Source organism: Pipistrellus kuhlii, unplaced genomic scaffold, assembly GCF_014108245.1.
Source record: "Pipistrellus kuhlii isolate mPipKuh1 unplaced genomic scaffold, mPipKuh1.p scaffold_m20_p_8, whole genome shotgun sequence".
NCBI classification, from domain to species: Eukaryota; Metazoa; Chordata; class Mammalia; order Chiroptera; family Vespertilionidae; genus Pipistrellus; species Pipistrellus kuhlii.
Window position 1 is genome coordinate 8,293,649 of NW_023425584.1, and position 21,495 is coordinate 8,315,143.

Below are 21,495 nucleotides of genomic sequence, written 5' to 3' on the forward strand. Positions count from 1 at the left end.
AACACGGAGAGGCCAAGTTACCTGCCTAGAGCACTGGCTCATATGGGAAAAGGTGGGCTTCACACCCAGGCAGCCAGGCTCCCCAGTGAGGTCTCCCACCTCCTCCTACACACAGCACGTGGGTGGTCTAATGGAGAGCCTTGTCTGTAGAGACAAATAAAAGCTCTGAATTTGACTCTTTCTGGCCATTTCATCTGGGACCGATGCCTTGATCTCTTTCTTCCCAAAGTGTTTTTATATCCCACAAAATAGGGCAGTGATGCCTGCAACTCTAGGTCTAAAGTTCAAACTTAAGTTAATTTCTGTGAAAGAAACTTCCTTCCCTTTTTTACCCTACTTGGGTCCAGATTTAATTAAACTCAACTTATAATTAGCCCTCTCTCTTCCTCCTCTCTGTGGTCTTGGGCTGGATGATGACTCAGAGTGTCCCTAGGTGTCATGAACATTGTATCAGACTTGATGCTGTACATCACCTGGTGCTCAGTCCACTCATATGTCTTATTAGAGGAAACTTGCTTGAAGCCTTCACAGCTAGAATCTCTCATGGAATGGGTTCAGACAATAAGCATAACCTTCAGTGGATATAATCATATTTGTGTAATTGTCTTAAAAATGCATGGCACAAAATGTGCTCTTTTAGATTTTGCACCTGTATCTAACGGGAGGTTACCAGGCATTGGATACCAGCCCAGACTGCTGTTTACAGATGATCCCAAGGTGCCCTTTGATTCTAGAGGTGGAAAGAGAGCCTTTCCACAATTGTTCCTGCAGGCCTGACTCTTGGAATGCCTCTGCCATCTTCCCATTACATATTATCTAGTGAAAATGGACGATGAGGCTTTTTAATAACTATCCTACCCTCTCTGATGAATAAAATACCTTCTAAAGCCCCCAGAAGAATCTGGAAATCAGCATTTGTGTCTATTCTGGATATAAATCATCAACCTAGTATGGATATTGTTCAAATTTAGGCTATGCATTCTGCTAACCTTTGACAAAAATGTCACCATCGATGCTTGGCTAAATAACTTCAGTAAAACAAGTGTAAAGAAAGATATGGTTTATCCCTCCAACCCCTAAACAGTATCGCTCTCATAGGAAGCTTTACACATAAACAGCATTGCTAAAGTAATATGTTATCAGAGATGGGGACCATTAGACATGTCCCTAACAACAAAATAAGAGTGTTGGAATATACACTGAGTGGCCAGATTATTATGATCTCTGAATGCATAATAATCTCAACTCACTGTATATATATATAGTGAGGCCCCGGTGCATGAATTCATGCATGGTTAGGGTCCGGCCAGCCTGGCTAGGGGGAGGGGACATGGGCAGTTGGCCAGCCTGCCTGCTGTTCGAACTCCTGGTTGAAAGGATAATTTGCATATTAGCCTTTTATTATATAGGACATACACTGAGTGGCCAGATTATTATGCATTCAGAGATCATAGTAATCTGGCCACTCAGTGTATAATTACATATATCCATCTCAGAAAGGTGAAGGTAGAAATGTATGCCTAATGTTTCCAGTGCCTCACTCTCCTGGATAAAAAAAAAAAAAAAAAAAAAAAAAAAGCCTCAAGGTAGAAAGTGTATAAAGTACCATGGAAATAGATTAGAAGGTTTCAAAGGCTTGTTTCCCCAGTATCCACCCATGTCTCTCTCTGCCCTTGACTAGGTAAGACCTTCCCTGTTATTTAACTTGAATATAACCATTACATTGTTAAGAGTGATTATGAGCTGGCATTCAAGATTCTTTCTAATATCTGAAAAAAGGCAAATAAAATTATTGCACATGTGCCCTTCAACGTTTAAAAATGTATTTTAATCCTGAAAAACACGTTCATTAATTACACATCATTAACACTCCTCAATACTCATAGATAATGAGTTTGTTCTTTTACACATCAATCGACAATTAACATTTTGAGCAATCTCATAAAGGCCTTGATAGGCAAGCCTTTGTTTCATTCTCAACATCATCACCATTTGTGTTTGTGCAAACATATCTGTGTCATCATTTCAATGCCTTATTGTATTAAGCCCTTAAAAGTGGCAATATGATAGGTCTCATCAATTTGCTACAATGAAGAGAAAGGTAGCCATCATTAATTTCTCCCAAGAGTAGAGAATACTTAGCTGGTCAACTATGTGATGTGACAGGAAAGAACAAAAGGGAAATAAAAGCTCAGGTATGAAATACAGAATATGCATCTAAAGGATGAGGCATAATCAAGTATTATAAGACTTCCTTTAGCTCTGAGGAGACAGTATTCTGCTTTAGAATGCACACAACTTTTTTAGACTTGAACACACTGAGCTGTGAACTCCTTTTCGGAGAGGCACCAAGGCTGTGTGTGGCTGGTAGACAGCCTCTATCTCATAGTGATCTTGCTTATTTATTTGTCTCCTTTCCCTTCACTACTCTCAGCCCCTTTGACCATCTATGTACACTGTGCTAAGCTTGAACGAGTGCCAGTCAGGTGAGAGTAGGATTTTTTTTTTTTTAGACTTTCTGCTTAAAAAGTAATTTCAAAATCGTAATGTAGCTTGAATGGATTTCCGTTTTCGGACAGGTTACTTTAGTGTTTGCTGCTTTATCAAATGCCTGTTCCTTGACTGCTATGACAGAGTCCTCCCACATAGTTCCCTAAGCTACACAGGGGTGGGCAAACTTGGCCTGTGAAGGTCTTGGTTGCAAGCACTTTCAGGTTTGCGGGCTATAGTGTCTCTGTCTGTACTGAGCTACTGAATGGATCGCTGTGCTTCAATAAAACTTGACTGACAGATAAGGTGGCCAGTGGTGGCTGGGATTTGCCCTACAGGCTGTTGATAGTAATGCTTTCTTACTCTCATTCTCTCTCCTAATTGAATGGGTGAGCATCCACATCCTATCAAGGCCCTGTCCTTCTTGAGGCCAGAGCTCCGCCTCTCATAGTTGCTTCTGCTGGTGGTAAAATCACAGTGTTCCTGACCAGGTATACAGCAAATGAGAGAAATGTGTCTGGGAGTGACCATAGGTGTGAGAAAGGCAAGATCCTTTCATAACTTTAATAACAACAGCAACAGCAATTCTTTCATGTGTACTTTCAACGTGCCTACTACGTATTAAATGGCTTCCATAACTTCTGTGTGTTTTTTAAATATGTTTTTACTAATTTTTTTTTTCTTTCCTTTGGGGAGTGAGGATGGGAGAGGGGTGGATCTGCTGCCTCCTCTCTGCCCCCTACTGGGGACCAAATCCACAACCTGGGCATGCGCCTCGAGCAGGAACTGACCCATGACCTCTTGGTTTATGGGTCAATGCTCATCCATTGAGCCACACTTTCTGAGCTCCTTCTGTCTTTTAACCTCCCCAACATTCTTCAAAAATATACATTACATTACCCAGTTTATAGACCAGCCATTGGAGGCTTTCTCAAAGTTACAATTAGCAATGTAGTCAGAGGTGGGATTCAATTCATGCCTTCCTTATCCTGGGGCCACAGCAGGAATGCCATCCTTTATCATGGCACGGGTTCAAGGTTGCTTTGCTACAGTGGTTTCACTTTTATGAACACTTGCATTTTAAATAAGAAGCTTCCAGTGGGGGGTTTCATTAGATTCGTATAGAAATCCACATGTGGGCAATGGGAAAAAATTCAGGACCCTTCACTTCAGATGTGGAATGAGAATTCTGAAATATACATAGTATTTTGCTTAAGGTCAAAGAGTCAGAAAGCATCACCAGCAGAAGAGAAGTCAGGTCTTTCGACTTCTGAATTAATGCTTTTCCTCAACCACGCCCTACTAGATTGTGGATCGCCATTAACTTGTTTTCAGCTTTAGTTTAAATCTTCCTTTCCTTGTTGCCACGCAGGACACCAAGGAGGAGAGAGTCCTGCTCAGCGTAGGATGTGCTATTTTATCGTTTCTCCCTTACATGCAGCCTGGACATGCATTCTCAACAATGGCCACAGAAAGCTATGATAAGGCAGCGCTTGCACATATAGAGGCAAAGAAACACTAGTAGAACCACATTCTGGGGTGGGAGTCACAGCCACAGTTCTGTTATGAAGCCTAAGGACCAGCCCTCCAGCCAAACTTGGTTTCTGAGAATGGGAGCCTATGGGCTCCTCCCTGCTACTGGGTGGTAGATTTAATTCTAAGCACACTGTAAACCTTCAAAGGCAATTCTATAGTCATCTGATTACACGCCCATTTGGATGTCAAATTGGGATTTTTCTGAAAGAAGACACAGGACAATGCTCATTAAGCACTATTTAATATCTACCAAGTTTGGTTATATGTTCTGCTAACTAGTAGTAGACTCTCCCATTGAAATATAAAGCATGAAGACATATTCCTTTATTATTGGTATCATAAGCGTTCTTTGGTATCCTTGAATTTATTATGTTTGATGGAACCCTTACACAGTCAAAAGTATCTCTTTGCCTCTTGCATTTGTTATTTTCTCAGCACATCAACGCCAAGCAGAAAATGGGCCTTAATCCCTGCAGAATCGCCTAGATGTCCTGGGGAGGGTGTTCAGGCCTTTCTCACTATGTGAGAATGTTGACTCATTATGCCTATTTTCATCAATACCAATAGATTTTTTTTAAATATAGTGAGGTGAGGTCTTCCTATAAAATTTATGCTAGATTAATGTACATGCTTTTAAGCTACTCTTTATTACTCTTTAAAATTCAGGTTTCTGAGAAACAAAGCAGGAATTCTTCCAAGGGAAGCAGTACTCAGCCCATTTTAGTCTAAGAGGACACACAATTAATAAAACTCACACACACACACACACACACACACACACACACACACCATTTTAAAAGGTGATCAGACCCTTTCGCTCTGGTGAGTGCCGGAGAGAACATATTTGATCAGTTGCAGTGTTTGAATAATTTCTTTTTAAAAATACTGAAAATAACACCACATGACTTATTTATTATTGCAAATGTACTCTGCACTACCTCCCAGTTCACCAGAATAGATTCCCATGGAGATGAATTTATATGCTGTTTAAGTACCATTGGTATTATCAACTCATGTCAGATTTGATTAGTAAAAAGCTGATTTTACAAACATTGACCTTGGTTCAGGGGAAATGAAACAAAACAAAACAACAAAAAACCCTGAAGATAAGGAAATAACAATTGATGGATGGTACATTATTCTATTTGAGAAAACGAAAAACGGTAAAGCATTTAGAAATTGAATTCATGACCTGCAAAATAAAATCAAATTAAAAACTGTCAGACTAGTGGAAAATTTCTAAATGTGTGAAGACAGAACATTCCAGTTCTGATATGTAAATGAGGATAGTTAGACATGCCTGGACACAAAGCTTATTGCGAGATAGAGGGGAAAGGATTTAAAAGACATAAAAAGCATGGCACTATATCTGGGTTCTGAAATGGTGGTGCTATTGGAAGGGAAATAAAATGATAGTAATGCTATCATACAGGTAATTATATATGCACTAGAGGCCTGGTGCATGAAATTCGTATACTTGCAGGGGGAAGGAGAGGTCCCTCAGCCATGCCCGTGCCCTCTCATAGTCCGGGATCCCTCGGACATCCTTAGCACTGCCACAGAGGTAGAAGAGGCTTCCACCACTGCTGCTGCACTCGCCAGCCATGAGCCCAGCTTCTGGCTGAGAAACACTCCCCCTGTGAAAGTGCACTGACCATGAGGGGGCAGCTCTTGCATTAAGCATCTGCCCCCTGGTAGTCAGTGTGCATCATAGCAACTGGTTGTTTCACTGTTCAGTGGATCTGCATATTAGCCTTTTATTATTGTATATAGGATGAGAGACAGGATCCTTTACCTGTGTATGTATAAAGCACAGACATTTCTACTGTAAAGTAGATGTTTTTTAAGATGTTTTAAATTTAAGATGTTTTAACATGCGATATTTGAAGTACAATATAATCTACCACATCCTTTAAACACTGTTTTGCTTGTGGTAGACACTTAATTATTATTTACTGATGAAATTTAGGGATATTAAAACAAATTTGAAAATGACCAGGAATTAAAAAAATACTGTTAAATTATTTTCAATAATGGTATGAGAGCAAATGAGATCTATATATATATATATATATATATATATATATATATATATATATCCTCCCCTGAAGACATGCTTAGTGAGAAAGGGAGAGAGGGAGGGAGGGAGAGAAAGAGGAAGAGAGAGAGAGAGGGGTGAGAGAGAAACATCAATCTATCGCCTTCCATGTGTCTGGTCTTGGGATCAAACCCAAAACATAGGTATGTGCCTATTCCCAGTAACTTTTTTTTTTTTTTTTTTTTTTTTTTGGTACACAGGACTATGCTCAACCAACTCAGCCACTCTGGCTGGGCTTAGATGATATTTTTTGATACTTGAAAGAAAAAGGAAAAAAAAAAAAAACACCTGAGAAACTGTATCAGTAATACCATGGATTTTTATGCTTATAGAAAATCTTAGCACATTTTCCCCAAGCTATAATTTATCTCTGTGCACTCTGATGATAATAAAGAAGTAGGATTATTAAAAAGATAAAGAAATCCTAAGAGTATAAACCACAACTAAGAGGGCAAATGATCTTAATTTACCAATCCTAAAGAGATCTGAATATAAAATAAATAGTCTTCACACTAATGAATTGCAAAATTGGACTGAATGTCGAATTAATATTAGATAGTAAAGGCGACAGTGCATTATGTTTATAAAATGTAATCATAGTTTTAAGCACCTCACATTCATAATTTATCAGAGATAGGGTATATTTGAATCCATTTGATGAATTCAGAGACAGAAGCTTAGCAAACTTAATTATCTCCAATTTGACTTGTTTATTGAACCCTTTTCTATATGCCAGGGTTTCTGTCAGTTACTAGAAATATAAAAGTGACCTTGAGCTCTTAAAGAGGTTGTAGTGCAGGTCAGGCAAATATTAATTTAACAATCATACTTATGTCCATTTAATCACAATCTCAGAAGAGCGTACAAAGGAAAGAAAAGTATCTCATAATTTTTTTTAAAATTTAAATGGAAAACCAATTCTATTTCAGAGATAGAGAGACATCCTTGAGAAAGTAACGGTAGTGCTGATACATAAAGGATGGATCACCCCTTATAAGGAAAAGAAGAAGGAGGATAGAATGGAAGGAAATGGCCTTCTAGGCAGATGGGGAAAAGTATGTGCAAAGGCCCGTCCCTCATGCGGTGAGAGTGAGTGTGGCACAACTTCTCTTCTTAGAAAATTCCCGCTCATCTGTAAGGATCTACATCAGATGTGACCTGGTCCATCAGTTTTCCCAAGCTGTCCACAAAGTCATAGTTGATTTCCTATTATTTTCTCAAAGCATTGAAGTCACAGTGCTACAGCCTTTCTCAATTTCTATTGGAATTATAAATTTAGATAATAATTCTCTGCAGCAACTTGATGTGAAAAGCTTCCCTCCCCACCTTCACTCCGCAATTATTCACTCAACAGCACACAGCACAATGTGTAGCAAAGATAGGATCTATAGAAATACTTTAAAAAAATCAGTGCATATACAATGAATCCAAGAACCATATGAGAAGCCAACTTCACTCATTACCAAATTAGAAAAATCAAGAGGAACATTTTTCTAACAAAATTTTAAGAGAGAGCATTTGATAAGAATTGTTAAAGCAAATACTAACATGGGTAATTAGAGGCTAAGTACATAATATGATAAATTGTTCAAAAAATAACCAAAGCAAGCGGGATCTTGGCAATGATGATTCTGAACCACCTGAAAGGCAAAAACCAATCTGTCTTGAAAAGTTGAGAAGTATATTTAAATATAATTTCCCAAATGCAAGAACTGGGTTATTGTCTTATCGTTCTTCAGGACTGAGAGCAATTTATAAATGTTATAGTAGGGCTTGAAAAACATGTTGATTTATGTTTCTTGTTAATAATTTACTGGGAAGTGTGATGCATCTTTCTTTCTCTCCTAGACACTGCTGGATGTTTTTTTTTTCTTTATAAAAAAGCAATTTATAACCAAAGTGGTGGAGAAAAATGCCCTGGGAGACCGGAGCACAGCTCCTCTCCCGTTTGTCCAAGGAGGCTGCGTTGGGTATTGATTTTAGAATGTGTAGAGGAGTATTCTTTTCTAACCATTGCTGCTTCTTTCAGCTTTGTTTCAGTAAACAAGTCAATACTTCACAATTTAGATACTTCCCCAGAATAGTTATCTTATGAAGTGAAAATAATGGAGTTGTGAGCTCCCAAAAGTATTCTGAGATCTGATTAGTAAGGGCTCCTTGAGTTAACTTATAGATATTGAAGCTCTGATATATTTAAATAAGATCTAATAGTATCCAGGTCACGCTGGCACACCAATAATCTCACTGGTACTACATCAAACTAGTGTTTATTTTAGGAGAAAAATGACTTGGGGTATGTATCAATGTACACGTAGGCATATGTAATACATATGTATGTATGTCTGCTCTTGTATATACGTAGTCTGAGGGAGTATATTCAGTAATGAGATGATTTTATAATAAAAGTTTTAAAGGCCTCTTATTTTTCCATTACAAATCACTTATAAATAAAATCTAACAAAAATATTCTAGGCCAGTAGGGACCGTGATTGAAATAATGTTGAAGTCACTGTTCTTGTCAAGTGTTGGCAGTCATTAGTCAACAAATTAATAATGGGACCAATAACCATCCTTAAGCATTGCTATGTTCCTTTCTGGATCCATTTTTATATTTTGCCAGTTAACTACAAGTGAGGCAGAAATGAAATGCAGACATGATCTGTATTTTGAGTGTCTTTATTAGACTAATTGTTATAAAAACAGTACCACAGAATAAAAATCAAACACATGAAAACCAAAAACATCTTCACACACAATAAAACCCCACCATGGAGTAACGTGGAATATCCCAGGATTAAATAATGGTGTTTTCAATAGCCCAAAGCACTATTATCTGAAAAGAAAGTGGTCCAGGTCAAAGTGGGAAAAGGGCCAGTGCACAGAATGAAATCCTGGGAAAAGCCAGGGTTATAGCTAGTGAAGGGCAGCAGAATTCACCACTTCAAAAAATGCCTCATTGGCATGATTGTTTTTGACTGATTATTTCTAAGGGGCTGCAGACACAGTGAAGGTTCTGAAAACTGAGCAGAAATTACCCCTTTGTTAGAGCCATAGACAGTGATGAGGGGAATCTCAATTCATATGGGGGTCTCCCTCTCTGTGCCCAGCAAAGGAAAGTGGCTAAATGTCTAAAACCTTAGTAATGTGGAAGGCTACAAGTTAAGTGTACATCATAGCCATACACTGGCTTACTTTTCTTGGTAACCTCCCATAACTGGCCTCCCCACACCAACTCCCAACACCTTTTTTTGTGTGTGTGTGTGTCTGTAGCTGAAGATAATATTCGAGGTGATGGCTTTGACCATTTTGAAGAGCTATTCAGTTTTCCTGGGTAGTCCCATGCATATGGGATGTATACATGTTATTAAATTTCTGTTTGTTCTTTTCCAGCTAATCTGTCTTTTTATTACAGGGGTGTCCTAGCCAAGAACCTCAAAGGTCAAGAGAGAATTATTTTTCCTCCCCTACACTAAGAATCCAATATTGCCAGTAATGCATCTTACTCTGTCCCTCAACCTTGCTTCTTTTTGGTTGTCAAACTCATTCTCATCTTTATAAAATATGGGAGCCAGCTGGGAGTGTGACTGGCTGCCATCACTAGAGCTGTAAAATAGAATGAACAAACAGATAAGCACTACACAATTAATGTGTGATTGACTGGATGTCCTTTTATTTATTACCCATATGCAAATAAATTTATTATACAAATGTGATGATATTAAACATATTGTTCTATTATGTGCTTTGAAAACTTAGCTATCATTTCATGCCAGTACATAAATGTCAAACTTATCATTTTCTTAATGATTATGAATATGAATTCATAATGTGTTCAAATCTGCTACTCACTGGCTATAATCTAGAGCTCATATTTAACATCTCTACTGATCAGATTCTTCATTCCCACAAAAGGAGGGTTAATTAGAGAACCTGAATTATTAGGCTATGGAGAAAATTAAGCCATATAAGAAATATAAAATGCTTAGTATATTGCTGAAACTTAGGAACAACTCAACAAAGGTGATCTACTATTACTTATTATTACTAGAGGCCCAGTGCACAAATTTGTGCATGGGTAGGGTCCAGCCGGCTCACCCTGGGACTGATGGGGGACTGGCTGGTTGGGGGGAAGGGTTGCAGGAGGTTGGCCAATTGGTCCTGCCTCCGATCAGGATGGGGGGTTTATCAAGGCCAGGCTCCCAGAGGGCAGAGCTGTGGCAGGTTTGCCAGCTGGCCCTGCCTCATATCGTCATAGCAACCAGTTGTTCCAGTCATTCTGGTTGTTCCTGTGACTTGACTTTATATATATATATATATATATATATATATATATATATATATATATATATATATAGATTATCAGTTCACATATAATCTATATATGTTCATATAGATTAATTTTCCATCAATAAAATAAGCCTGGAATTGATATTCTTAAATTAATCTTTGTGTAGGAATCTAACCTGAATAGATTGAAAGGTCGGATATTAAAAATGTTGAGACACAATGCCAGATGGTTCTCCCAAAAGGATGTGTCCATTTGTACATTCATTTCTAGGGACATTTCTCCATCTTCTTCACAGTATTAAATGTTTACCTTATGGCAAGAGAGTCTGTTCTAGCTACTACCTTTGGTTTCAAAATAAATAATTTTTATGGTCTGCTATCCTATAATGTTATAATTATTTAAAACAGGAATAAAAGGAAAGTAAAATAGTGTCTGGGGATCATAAAAAAGGAGTTTTCCAACTGTGATCCCTACTGCTGTTGATTAATAGGGTGTTTGGGAAAGATTTAAGTAATGGTTGTAGGAGTGAGCAGCCTTAGTTACTAAGAAGAAAATTCAGGAAAAAAGCCAAGTGTGTTTAATTTCCCATAATACATCACTTCAACCATCTGTGAGAAAGATAATGTTCTCTTAAAAGGGGAAACAATTACTGAAAAGAAGGTTGAGAGGAATAACTTGATACATATTTCTTATTCTTCAATTAGCTCTTTGTTAATGGGTTGTTCAGACGCATAAAACTTAACTAATTAATGTTGGAAACACTATTGTTGAATAAAATAAAGATACATGACCTAAAATGCAATAATATTACCTGTTATAATTGTAGTATAACTTTATTTGTGTATATGGTAACTAAATATACAACTTCCATTTTCTTCATGGATGGATGCATGGGTAGACAGATATATAAGAAAAATCTTATCACCAATTGATTGACTTAATAAAATGTTATTATAACTTAGATGATAAAATAAGGAGAATTGCTTCCCCAAAATAATGATTTGAAACCCGGCTAATGTGGCTCAGAGGTTTCATGTTGCTTCATTAACCAGGAGGTCAAGGTTTGATTCCAAGTCAGGGTACATGCCCTGGTTACAGTCTCGATCTCCAGTAGGGTGCATGCAGTAGGCAGCCGATCAATGATTCTCTCTCATCATGGATGTTTCTATCTCTTTCTCTCCCCCTCTGTCTTCCTCTCTCTAAGATTAATAAAAGTACATATTTTGAAAAAGAGAAGGATTTGAAAAAGGATGATGTCTAAAATACTTGTTGTAGGAGGTTATTGCTCTTTCTCATTCCATTTCCCCACAGATGAACATACTTTCAATTTTTTCATACATACTTTTTTTTTGAAGTTTATCTCTATATCTAGTAAATCTCTAGACTCTATTATCAATATAGCAAATATTTAGCTTCCATCACCCACATTATGGAAGCAGGGCAATTTTCAAAAAAGCTGCCTCTGTGGCAGAATGAGTCTGCTACACAAAGAACAATCCTACAGATTACAGGACCAGCTATCTCAGTGAGCATGTGCTTCAATCATACATTAAAATTCATCTCTGCAGGGATGCTACAAACAACATTCTGGCGGGAAAATTACACACACAAAAAATACCCTTCAAATTATGGGAAGCATTTGGTTTGCAAAAGCAAGTTTAAAAAAAAAAACAACACAAAAAACTTCTGTGTGAATTTCCTAGAAACACAATTTGTGTCCTAGCCGCATGCTTAAAGGCTCGGATTGTCCCAGGCAACACTAGCTTTTGTTCAGCATATCTGGCTTTGGGTGGATTCATGGACCGTCTGCAATCAGTGTTGAAATGCAGGCTCCAGTAAAAACTGTGAGAAGCTGAGAAATGTTACATGCATAATTCATCGTTCCCTCATCACTATATGTATTTGTGTGAGGCATCAGGGTTATGCTGCTACCCAAGTTCATTGAAAATATGAATTTGGATATATTCAATATTCTTTTACATGCATTTAAGAAAACATATACTTTTCATGGAAAAGTAGATCGTTTGGAAGGGTATTTTACCTTTAGCCCTCATCAAATTCTGCCAATGACCTATACAGCCCCAAATTATCTATATTTTATTTACTGCCCCAATCTCCACATATACTCCAGTCTCCTGGCTCCATCTTTAAGCTACACTGGTTTCTAGACAAGTTCTAAAACAGTCCAAGCAATTTCCTGATTCAAAGCTTTTCGTACCACATTGTTCTCACCATCTGTGGTGGGCAGACCCTAGGATGGCCCCCAGTGACCCCTAACTCCTGATAATTACATTACTCCTGGGGTGTAGACTGGATCCAGTGGTCAGCTTCTAGTGAATGGAATACAGTACAGTAACAGCATATCCCTTCTGTCATCAGATTACAGAAGGATAAGTGCTTTTTCTCACTTGGTCTAAAACACACACACACACACACACACAATATCCTCAGTGGCAGTGCTTGAGCTGCTCTGAGGAGAGGACCATACAGCAGGGCATTGAGGGACATCTTGGCATCATAGAACTTAGGTTCTCAGTCCCAGAGCCGGTGAAGGACTGACTTCTGACTATACTCATGTGAACTTGGAAGCAAATCCTGCTCCAGTTAAACCTTCAGAGCCCACAGCCTAGTCCAACAGCAAAACCACAGACTTCAAAGAGACCTAGAGTCAGAGGCACCCAGCAAAGCTGCAGAAGCTACAGGTCAAAAATGAGTGCTGTTTTCAGCCAACAGATTTTGACATACTGCTTTGCGGTATGGTCAACAACATACCATATGAACTACTCTTCTCTTGGTCTTTGCATTCAGGCTTTTTCTTTTCTTTTCTTTTCTTTTTTTTTCTTTTTTCTTTTCTTTTCTTTTCTCTTTTATTTCTTATCTTTCTTTTATTCCTTCCCTCCCCTGCCCTCCCCTCCCCTGCCCTCCCCTCCCCTTCCCTCCCCTTCCCTTCCCTTCCCTTCCCTTCCCTTTCCTTTTTTTCCATTTCATTCCCTTTCCCTCCCTTCTCTTCCTTTTTCTTTTTAAATTCTTTATTGTTTAAAGTATTACATAAGCCTTCTTCTCCACCCCCATTGACCTCTCCCTGGCTGAGCCCAACTCTCAGCACATACCCTCTCCCCCCTACTCTGTGTCCATTGGTTATGCTCATATGCATGCATACAAATCCTTTGGTTGATCTCTTACCCTAACCCCCGCCTTGTTCCCTTTCACCAGGTCTCAGCTTCAAAGTCACCTTGTCAGAGCAGTTTTTTCCTAATCACTCCATGTGATTTGGATTACTTTTTATTCTTTGTTCTCTGTGAAAATACTTGTTGAATTTCTTATTAGGTTACCAAGTGATATAGTTTTCTATTTGTTTAGGGTACAATTAAAATGCAAAGGAGGTTCTATACTTCTTTTATTCATAGGGTCTATCACAGTGCATAATAGTTCAGTAAATATTTGCTAAATGAATTAACAAAATCAAAGTTCATATACATCACAAAAGTTCAATTTTTAATTTTAATTTTAATTTTTAATTGTCACCCAAGGAAATGTTTTCATTGATTTTTTAGAGAAAGATGAGGGAGAGAAACATCAATTGGTTGCCTCTCACATACACCCAGGATTGAACCTGTAACCTAATTTTGTGCCCTGATTGGGAATCAAAACTGCAAATTCTTTTTGTATGGGCTGACTCTCAACCAACCCAGCCACCTGGCCAGAGCAAGAGTTCATTTTTTGATTAAATAAGTATTTTTATTGTTATTAGTAGTAGTATTTTAGATTATTAAAATGACTATGAATAAACAGACTATAACAGATATGTCATTCTATCTAATAAAGAGGGAATATGCTAATTAACCGCCATACCCTCACAAAGATGGTGGTGACCACAGCTAATAAGGAGGGAATATGCTAATTGACTGACATGCCCTCAAAGGTGGCAGCGCCCACATCCACAAGATGGTGGCACCCAGTCCTCTCAGCCCTGCTGGTGTGGGTCCAGCCATTCCCTGAGCCTGCCTCCAGAGTCCCCTAGTCCCCTCAGCTCCCCAGCCACCCAGGGCTGGCTCAAGATGCAGGCAAGCCTTACACAGTGGCTGCCCAGCCACTCAGGGCCAGCCCAAGGTGCAGGCAAGCCTCAGATGGTGGCTGCCCAGGCACCCATTGCTGCCCAAGGCTCAGGTAACCAGAGCAGGCTGAGGTTGCACTGCCAGCAGTAGCATCAACAGATGTGTGATGAGGGCATCAACTTCCTGATCTCTGGGTCTCCTCCCACCCCTGAGGGCTCCAGGACTGTGAGAGGAGGCTGGCTGGGCTGAGGGACTCCCCCTCCAGTGCATGAATTTTCATCCATTGGGCCTCTAGTAAATATATAATGAACTTCACATAAATATATATTTTAAATTTATCCTTAAATTATTTTTTTTATCTAAGAGAAAGCAAAGTAATCTTAGGCATATTCAAGAGACAAATAAAGGATAGAATAAGCTGTTGCAGTGTTTCCCAAATATCTAATGTCCTCTCTACCACTAGGTTCTGTGCAGAATAGTACTAGTGATTAGACTATGAGACACAGATGACCATAACAGTTCCTATCACTGTTTAGAAAGCTGCATGGTTTATCAATGTCACCAAATGTTAAATTTTAATATGTAAAGAAACATCAACAAATTTTAAGTGAGTTAGAGTTACATGTTTGTGAATCCAAGAATTAAGCAGTGGTGTTATGATGAAAGGCTTTTAATCTTCTAAGCACTTTTGAAACTTACAATTATAAAAAGATATTCTTATTATTCTTCTCCTATTGATGACAATAGCTTCAGTTAATGAAAAAATAACCTATCCTTTTTTATAACTTATTTAAATTGAGTTAAAGAAAGGCTCTGATGGTAAAAGCATACCATGCAGGACAAGGAGGAGATCCTTTTGAATACTACGCCAGCAATGCTGAAGTCATCTGTTCTTCTTAGATGTATTTCATCTGAAGTGAGGGATGATGTAATGATAGGCTATCTGGGATTAGGTTGAGACACTTCTCTTTACAGGATAATTAAATCCCTGGTGGAGTCAAATAGACAGACTGGGGATTTTATTCTTTCTCTACGACTTAGGAATGGTATGATTTCAACCAGTTACTAAACATCCCTAAGCCACTATCTCTGAAACGAAGGAAATAACAGAACCTTCCTCTGGTTGATGTGAGATTCAATGAGTTTCTCCATATTAAGGTCAGTCCTTAGAACAGGGCCCATCACAAAATTAAGGCTCAAAAATTTCAGCTGTAGAATGAACTATAAATAGTTATTCTTATCTCCTTGTTTTTGTTATTACTTATTACCACATCCAAAATGTGGAAAAGGAAATCTGCTTGTATTCTATCTATCTCAATGTAAATACAAATAAGAATTACGCTATCCTGTTGGGGAATTACCATGGATTGTTTCTCAAGAACAATAGGATGAATACTTTTTGGAAAGCCCTCTGTGAAATATAAGCCATACATTTGTATAGCAAAGATGTTTCTGCAATTTAGTACTTACAAAATAAGGTATAATTCTGGCATTTTTTAAGTTATGTATACTAAGTATTTTTTAAATATTAGTTAAAGTAAATAATTTAGAGTCATCTTTACACTTTGAACCTAATTTCTAAATATCTTAGGGAACAAATAAACATGTCTAGAGTTGATATAAAATTCTGGTTTATCCTTTAATATAAAATTCATGATTTTCAAGACAATCTTAAATTTTCAATTGTTCATCACACTAGTAATGTGATTATAGATTTGATTATAGATCTGATTGTAAATTTAATTATGCCAATACTCATTTGTACCAATGTTACTATAAGTGCCAAAAACTTCTCTTTGGTCTTTTTTACACTTAAAGACACATAGGGTTTCTTCTAATTATTTCCTAGAGATATTGAAACAGAACAGCTCACTGTTGCTTGAAGCTGTACATTAATGTTAGATCACAAGGCAGCATGATCTGAAATTACGTACCCTTGGTCTTTCCAGAATACCTGAACATTTCTTTAGCAAGGTGTTTGACACTTTCCAATAACATCTTTCTCTCCTTTTTCAAACTTACCTCTGACCTCTTTCCTTGTTACACAACCTTTTATGTAAACATATTGGACCATTGGAAATAATATGATCATGTTATTAGCTATATGTTTTTGTACAAACTGCTGCATCTGATAATGCCACTACCCAAAATTTTCTTGGATTTTTATCATCTTCAAATTCTACCTAAATTCTCATCATCTCAAGGAAAACCACATTCACTTCGTTCCTTACCTATCTTCATCCTATTTACTTTGTTCCTTTTTTTTTTAACCTAATCTCCACTTTTAGAGATGTGCATTTAATTTTTATCACCAGTGGAGCAGTATAGTTGGTTGTAGGCATTTGATTTTTAAATTGCATATTGTTGTTGTTTTTAGGATATTGTGATCTCCCTGATTAATATACTATACTCTATTCATCTATCTTGGTTCAGAGCTAGCACATGGTTTTTGTAACCAATAAGTGTTCATACTACTGATATACTGAATTGAAACAATTTCATTATTATGCTAAGCTTAGCTTTCAAGTATTTCCTTATGAAGTTAGCATATTGGCTCATACATAGCAGATAGTCAAAGTATTAATGTATAACTCATTCTGTTGGAAGTAAAGCAGAGAGACATATAGAGGAGTTTCCTACCTTGACTTCCTCCACAGGTATGCATACATGGATCTGTACATCTTATTTGAGAAGTGACAGTACTATAATTGCCACAGGAAATGTTTGACTTATGATTAATAGAGTTATAATTGTGTTTCTTCCACAGTTCATAATCTTGCTTATTTTAAATAATACCTGTCAACATCAACCATCCAAAACACTTATGGATATATATTTAAGAATGATGAGGGGGTTTTATTGACAGAATTGTGGAGAGTTGAGTGGACTTTGATTAGATAAAGCTACTTTATTATTTTAATGTTGAAAATATTATAGATGTACAATTTTTTTTCACTCATTGACTCTTTCTAGCCTGCCCTTGCCTCCCACCCCAGGGATTTACCATACCATTGTCTGTATCCACGGGTTATGTATATAAGTTCATTGATTAATAGATGCAGATACTTTTAAACAGCCATCAGATTTTTGCAAATTTTCTTAAAATTTGAAATTCCTTTTCATTCTACATTGTGTGTGTGTGTAAAAAAGAAATTTGATGCATAGAATGTCAACAGAAGTATCATAAAAAGTAGAAAATTATAGAAAAAAATTCTATTTTAAGGCAAAATGATTTGGGAATGAGAGACACCTAGTTTAAAAGGTTAGTTTCCACTATAAGCATAATTTTAAAGAGCAAAGTAAATGTAGCTAGAGTGCCAAATGGGCACAAATAGCAATGATATTTGCATGTGTGTGTGTGTAATTGAATCTATAAACATATGTGTAAACATGTATATAAACATGCATGTATGTATTATGTAATGAGTTGCATAGTGAGGAAGGAAAACTTTTGATTGCATGATACACACTTACATTCCACACACCTATATTCTTTTGAATCAAGGGAAATTGTTGGCAAAGGCATTAACTTTTCAAAAACTTAAGAACAAACAAGGATAATATTATTTCTCAGGAAGAATCAGCTTGGTATAATCACCACAAGATAGTGAATATGCAAATGTCAAGATTTGCTGCAGAATGTTTCAGAAAAGCAAGCTGAACTTGCTGAGTAAGAAGGCTTTTGCATGTAATATGGACTTATTTTAAAATACAATTTTTGAAAATTTATGGTTCTTGAACAGCTACGTTGCTAAAACAGACAAAAAAGGAGCTTAGCTATAAAGCAAATAAATCAATCATTGGAGTTTGATCTAGAGCTCGACAATAAACACTATCATTAGATTGGAAGGACAGGAACTCACTGAAGAAAAAGGAGTCAGTGAAAAACTTCCCTTCCCAGTTATAAACTACACAAAAATCTCAAAACTAAGCCAATGAAAGGATAGTGGACATGTCTGAAATGGATGGGCACAGCTTTGAATCTTCTCTGCTCGTGTTTTGGTGGGTGTCCTGCCCCCAAATCTGCCTGCTCACTTGTCACGTGTTAATAATAATCTCCTCCCATCCTCTGACTACATGTTATACTCAAGATATGCATTTGTGACTGTATTCAAGGTAAAAGGGATGTTCTTCCAATGGTCAGCTTTAAAAGACATATCCTATTGATCATTTTTATTGATTAAAATAAACAAAAAATAACAGCTATTCTTATTCCAGATTGTGTCCAGGCAATATTTTGATAAAGTAGAAAAAATAGCAATGCATATCTATGTCTCTTTATACACAGGTCAATCTTTGTCCAAGACACTGACCTGCCTTGAATGAATATCTCCCCTTCTGTTGATTAAGGAGGAATTCAATCATAAGCAGGTGGTATAATAACTCTTCCAGGAGGAAGAGGTTCTTATATAATTCTGAGAACATTTTTATAGTGTGGAGAGTTACACAAGAGAAATTTCTTTTTCAAATACCCAATTAGAAAAGAAGAGACAAAGAATAAAGGAAGAATTACTTTCTTTCAAAACTGCATGGTACTGTGTATCTCATTGTTCTATCCATATCAGCTAGCTAAATACATTTTTTCCCTCCAAAATAAAAAACACAGAGAAAATTACACTTACTGAATAGAAGCACAATGTTTTGGAGTTTCCACAATGCCAGTTGCTCTAACTTTCTGAATTCCACCAGTCACCTACCCTTTTCTTGTCCTGTTATCACTCAAGAAAGTATCTGCTCAAGCTTGACATTGGCAATTAATAGCAATGATTTCAACTGAAGACCTTTTGTTACCATGATTTAAAAGTGATGTAGGACATACAAGTGCCTACAGAAAGAAAAAAAAGAAAAAGAAAAAAAAAAAACCTTCCAAATTATTTGACTTCAAAACAGCTGGATTCTTTGCAATATCTGTAATTAAAGTCTCTGTAAACAATACAACTTCAATCCTGGTAGCTGACAACTCTCTACAGGATGACAACACAGCAACGAAAACCGCAAGTAAAATAGCAGTGCCAACTCTCAAGGAAAACAGGTAACCAACAACTGTACACCAAACTCGGCAAGTGAACTATTTTATCAAAAGATACTTGTGTAAAGTAGAAATGGGCTATTCTGTATCCTCTCAAATGTGAACTTGATCATGGTTTTGATATAGTCTCATGACTTTAGGACAGTGGTTCTCAACCTTCCTAATGCTGAGACCTTTTAATACAGTTCCTCATGTTGTGGTGACCCCCAAACAAAATTATTTTCATTGCTACTTCATAACTGTAATTTTGCTACTGTTATGAATCATAATGTAAATATCTGTTTTCCAATGGTCTTAGGGTCACCCACAGGTTGAAAACCACTAGCAGGGCCACCTAATCAACACCCCCCAACTACCCACAGCCCCTCCCTATGGCCTCCCCTGCCCTCAATTGCCCCCCCACCTTAATTGGGGCCAGGGCCCACCAGCCAATCCCTGGCAGCCCCTTCACCCAGCCAGCCAAGCCCTGATCGGGCTTCTGATAGGGGCAGGTCAGCTGGCCAACCTCCCACCATCTCCTCCTCTCAACAGGCCCAGCCCTAATCCAACCCTATTGGGCTGGGCAAGTCGGCCAGACCCCACCTGTGCATGAATTCATGCACAAATACTATATATACACATCCACACACACATACATATAAACACACACACTCGTGTGTATATATGTACGTGTGTGTATGCGTATGTGTATACATATACGTATACGTATATGCATATGTATATGTATACAGATACCTGATCATGAAGGGTCTTATAAGAACAAAAATGGATGAGAATGAATTCTAAAGCAGAAGTACTGAGTTAGCCACTAGAAGACCCAGTTTCCTGGTGAATTTTGCCATATATGATACTTTCAAATTTTTTATTTAGTTATCAACATTTGACAATTGGAAATTTTGCATGAATATTCAACTTTTTGTCTTCCCTTTAAAATTTAGAAGCCCTTATAAACTAGGTTTGCTGTCCCATGTAGCAAAGCCTAATTAGAACTAGGGGATTGGTGTCCCTATTAAATGATTTATCTGTTCCCCAGACTCAAATTCCTTTTGATATATACCTGAATCCTGTAGGCCTTTGAAATTTATGACCAAGGTGGCTCATATATTAGGACTTTTCTACTTTTAATGTTGAACAGCTCTGAGATATTGAGAACTTGAAATTCTTGGCCAGTGGGTGATATACCAAAGTGACAGATTTTCCAAGTACTTCCTATATGGTTGAAATCAGTCACTGATATTAAGAAGGTGCATTTTGTAAGTGAGGACAGCTATTGATTATTTACTAGTCACAAGTTCTATCTTTTTGGACACAAGCTGTCTTACTTGATCAATAGCTATCATTACAAATGAAAAATTACCAATAAACTATGACCCAAAATGAAAAGTAAATACATTTCAATTTGAAACACTCAGAGTAAGTTAGTTATTACTCAAGTTTATATTTAAATTCTATATATTGTAAATACAAAGATAACCCGTGAATAAAACTCTTACTGACAGATGGGTATAGAATGAGGCTCCAAATGGATACAGGTATGACAAAGAAAATTCTATAAAAAATATATTCCTAAAACATATTTTCATAAAGAAAACAGTATTTCTTAAAAAATATTTTTAAAAAGAAAAAAAATTATTTTATAAAAATATTTATCTGACTTTGTCCATGATCTTGAACACACTTCTAACTAATTCATTTTTATGAAATCATTAAATTTCACTAACATATTTAAAGCCAAAAGGGAAAGTTGACTAGAGTTATTTGAATGTACAAAATGCACTTTTTAATTCATTTAGTGTTTTAGAAGAGGTGCAACTACAAATGTGGGTTCTAAATATATAATGCAACTCAGGTTTTGAAGAAATTATATATAATATATTAATGAGACTATTTCTAGTATTTGTTGGCGTAGGACAAATGAGTATAATATTTATTCTTTTAGGCAACAGAACAAGAGGTTTCTGAAATAACAATGTCAGGGAGAATTATCCATATTTTTTAT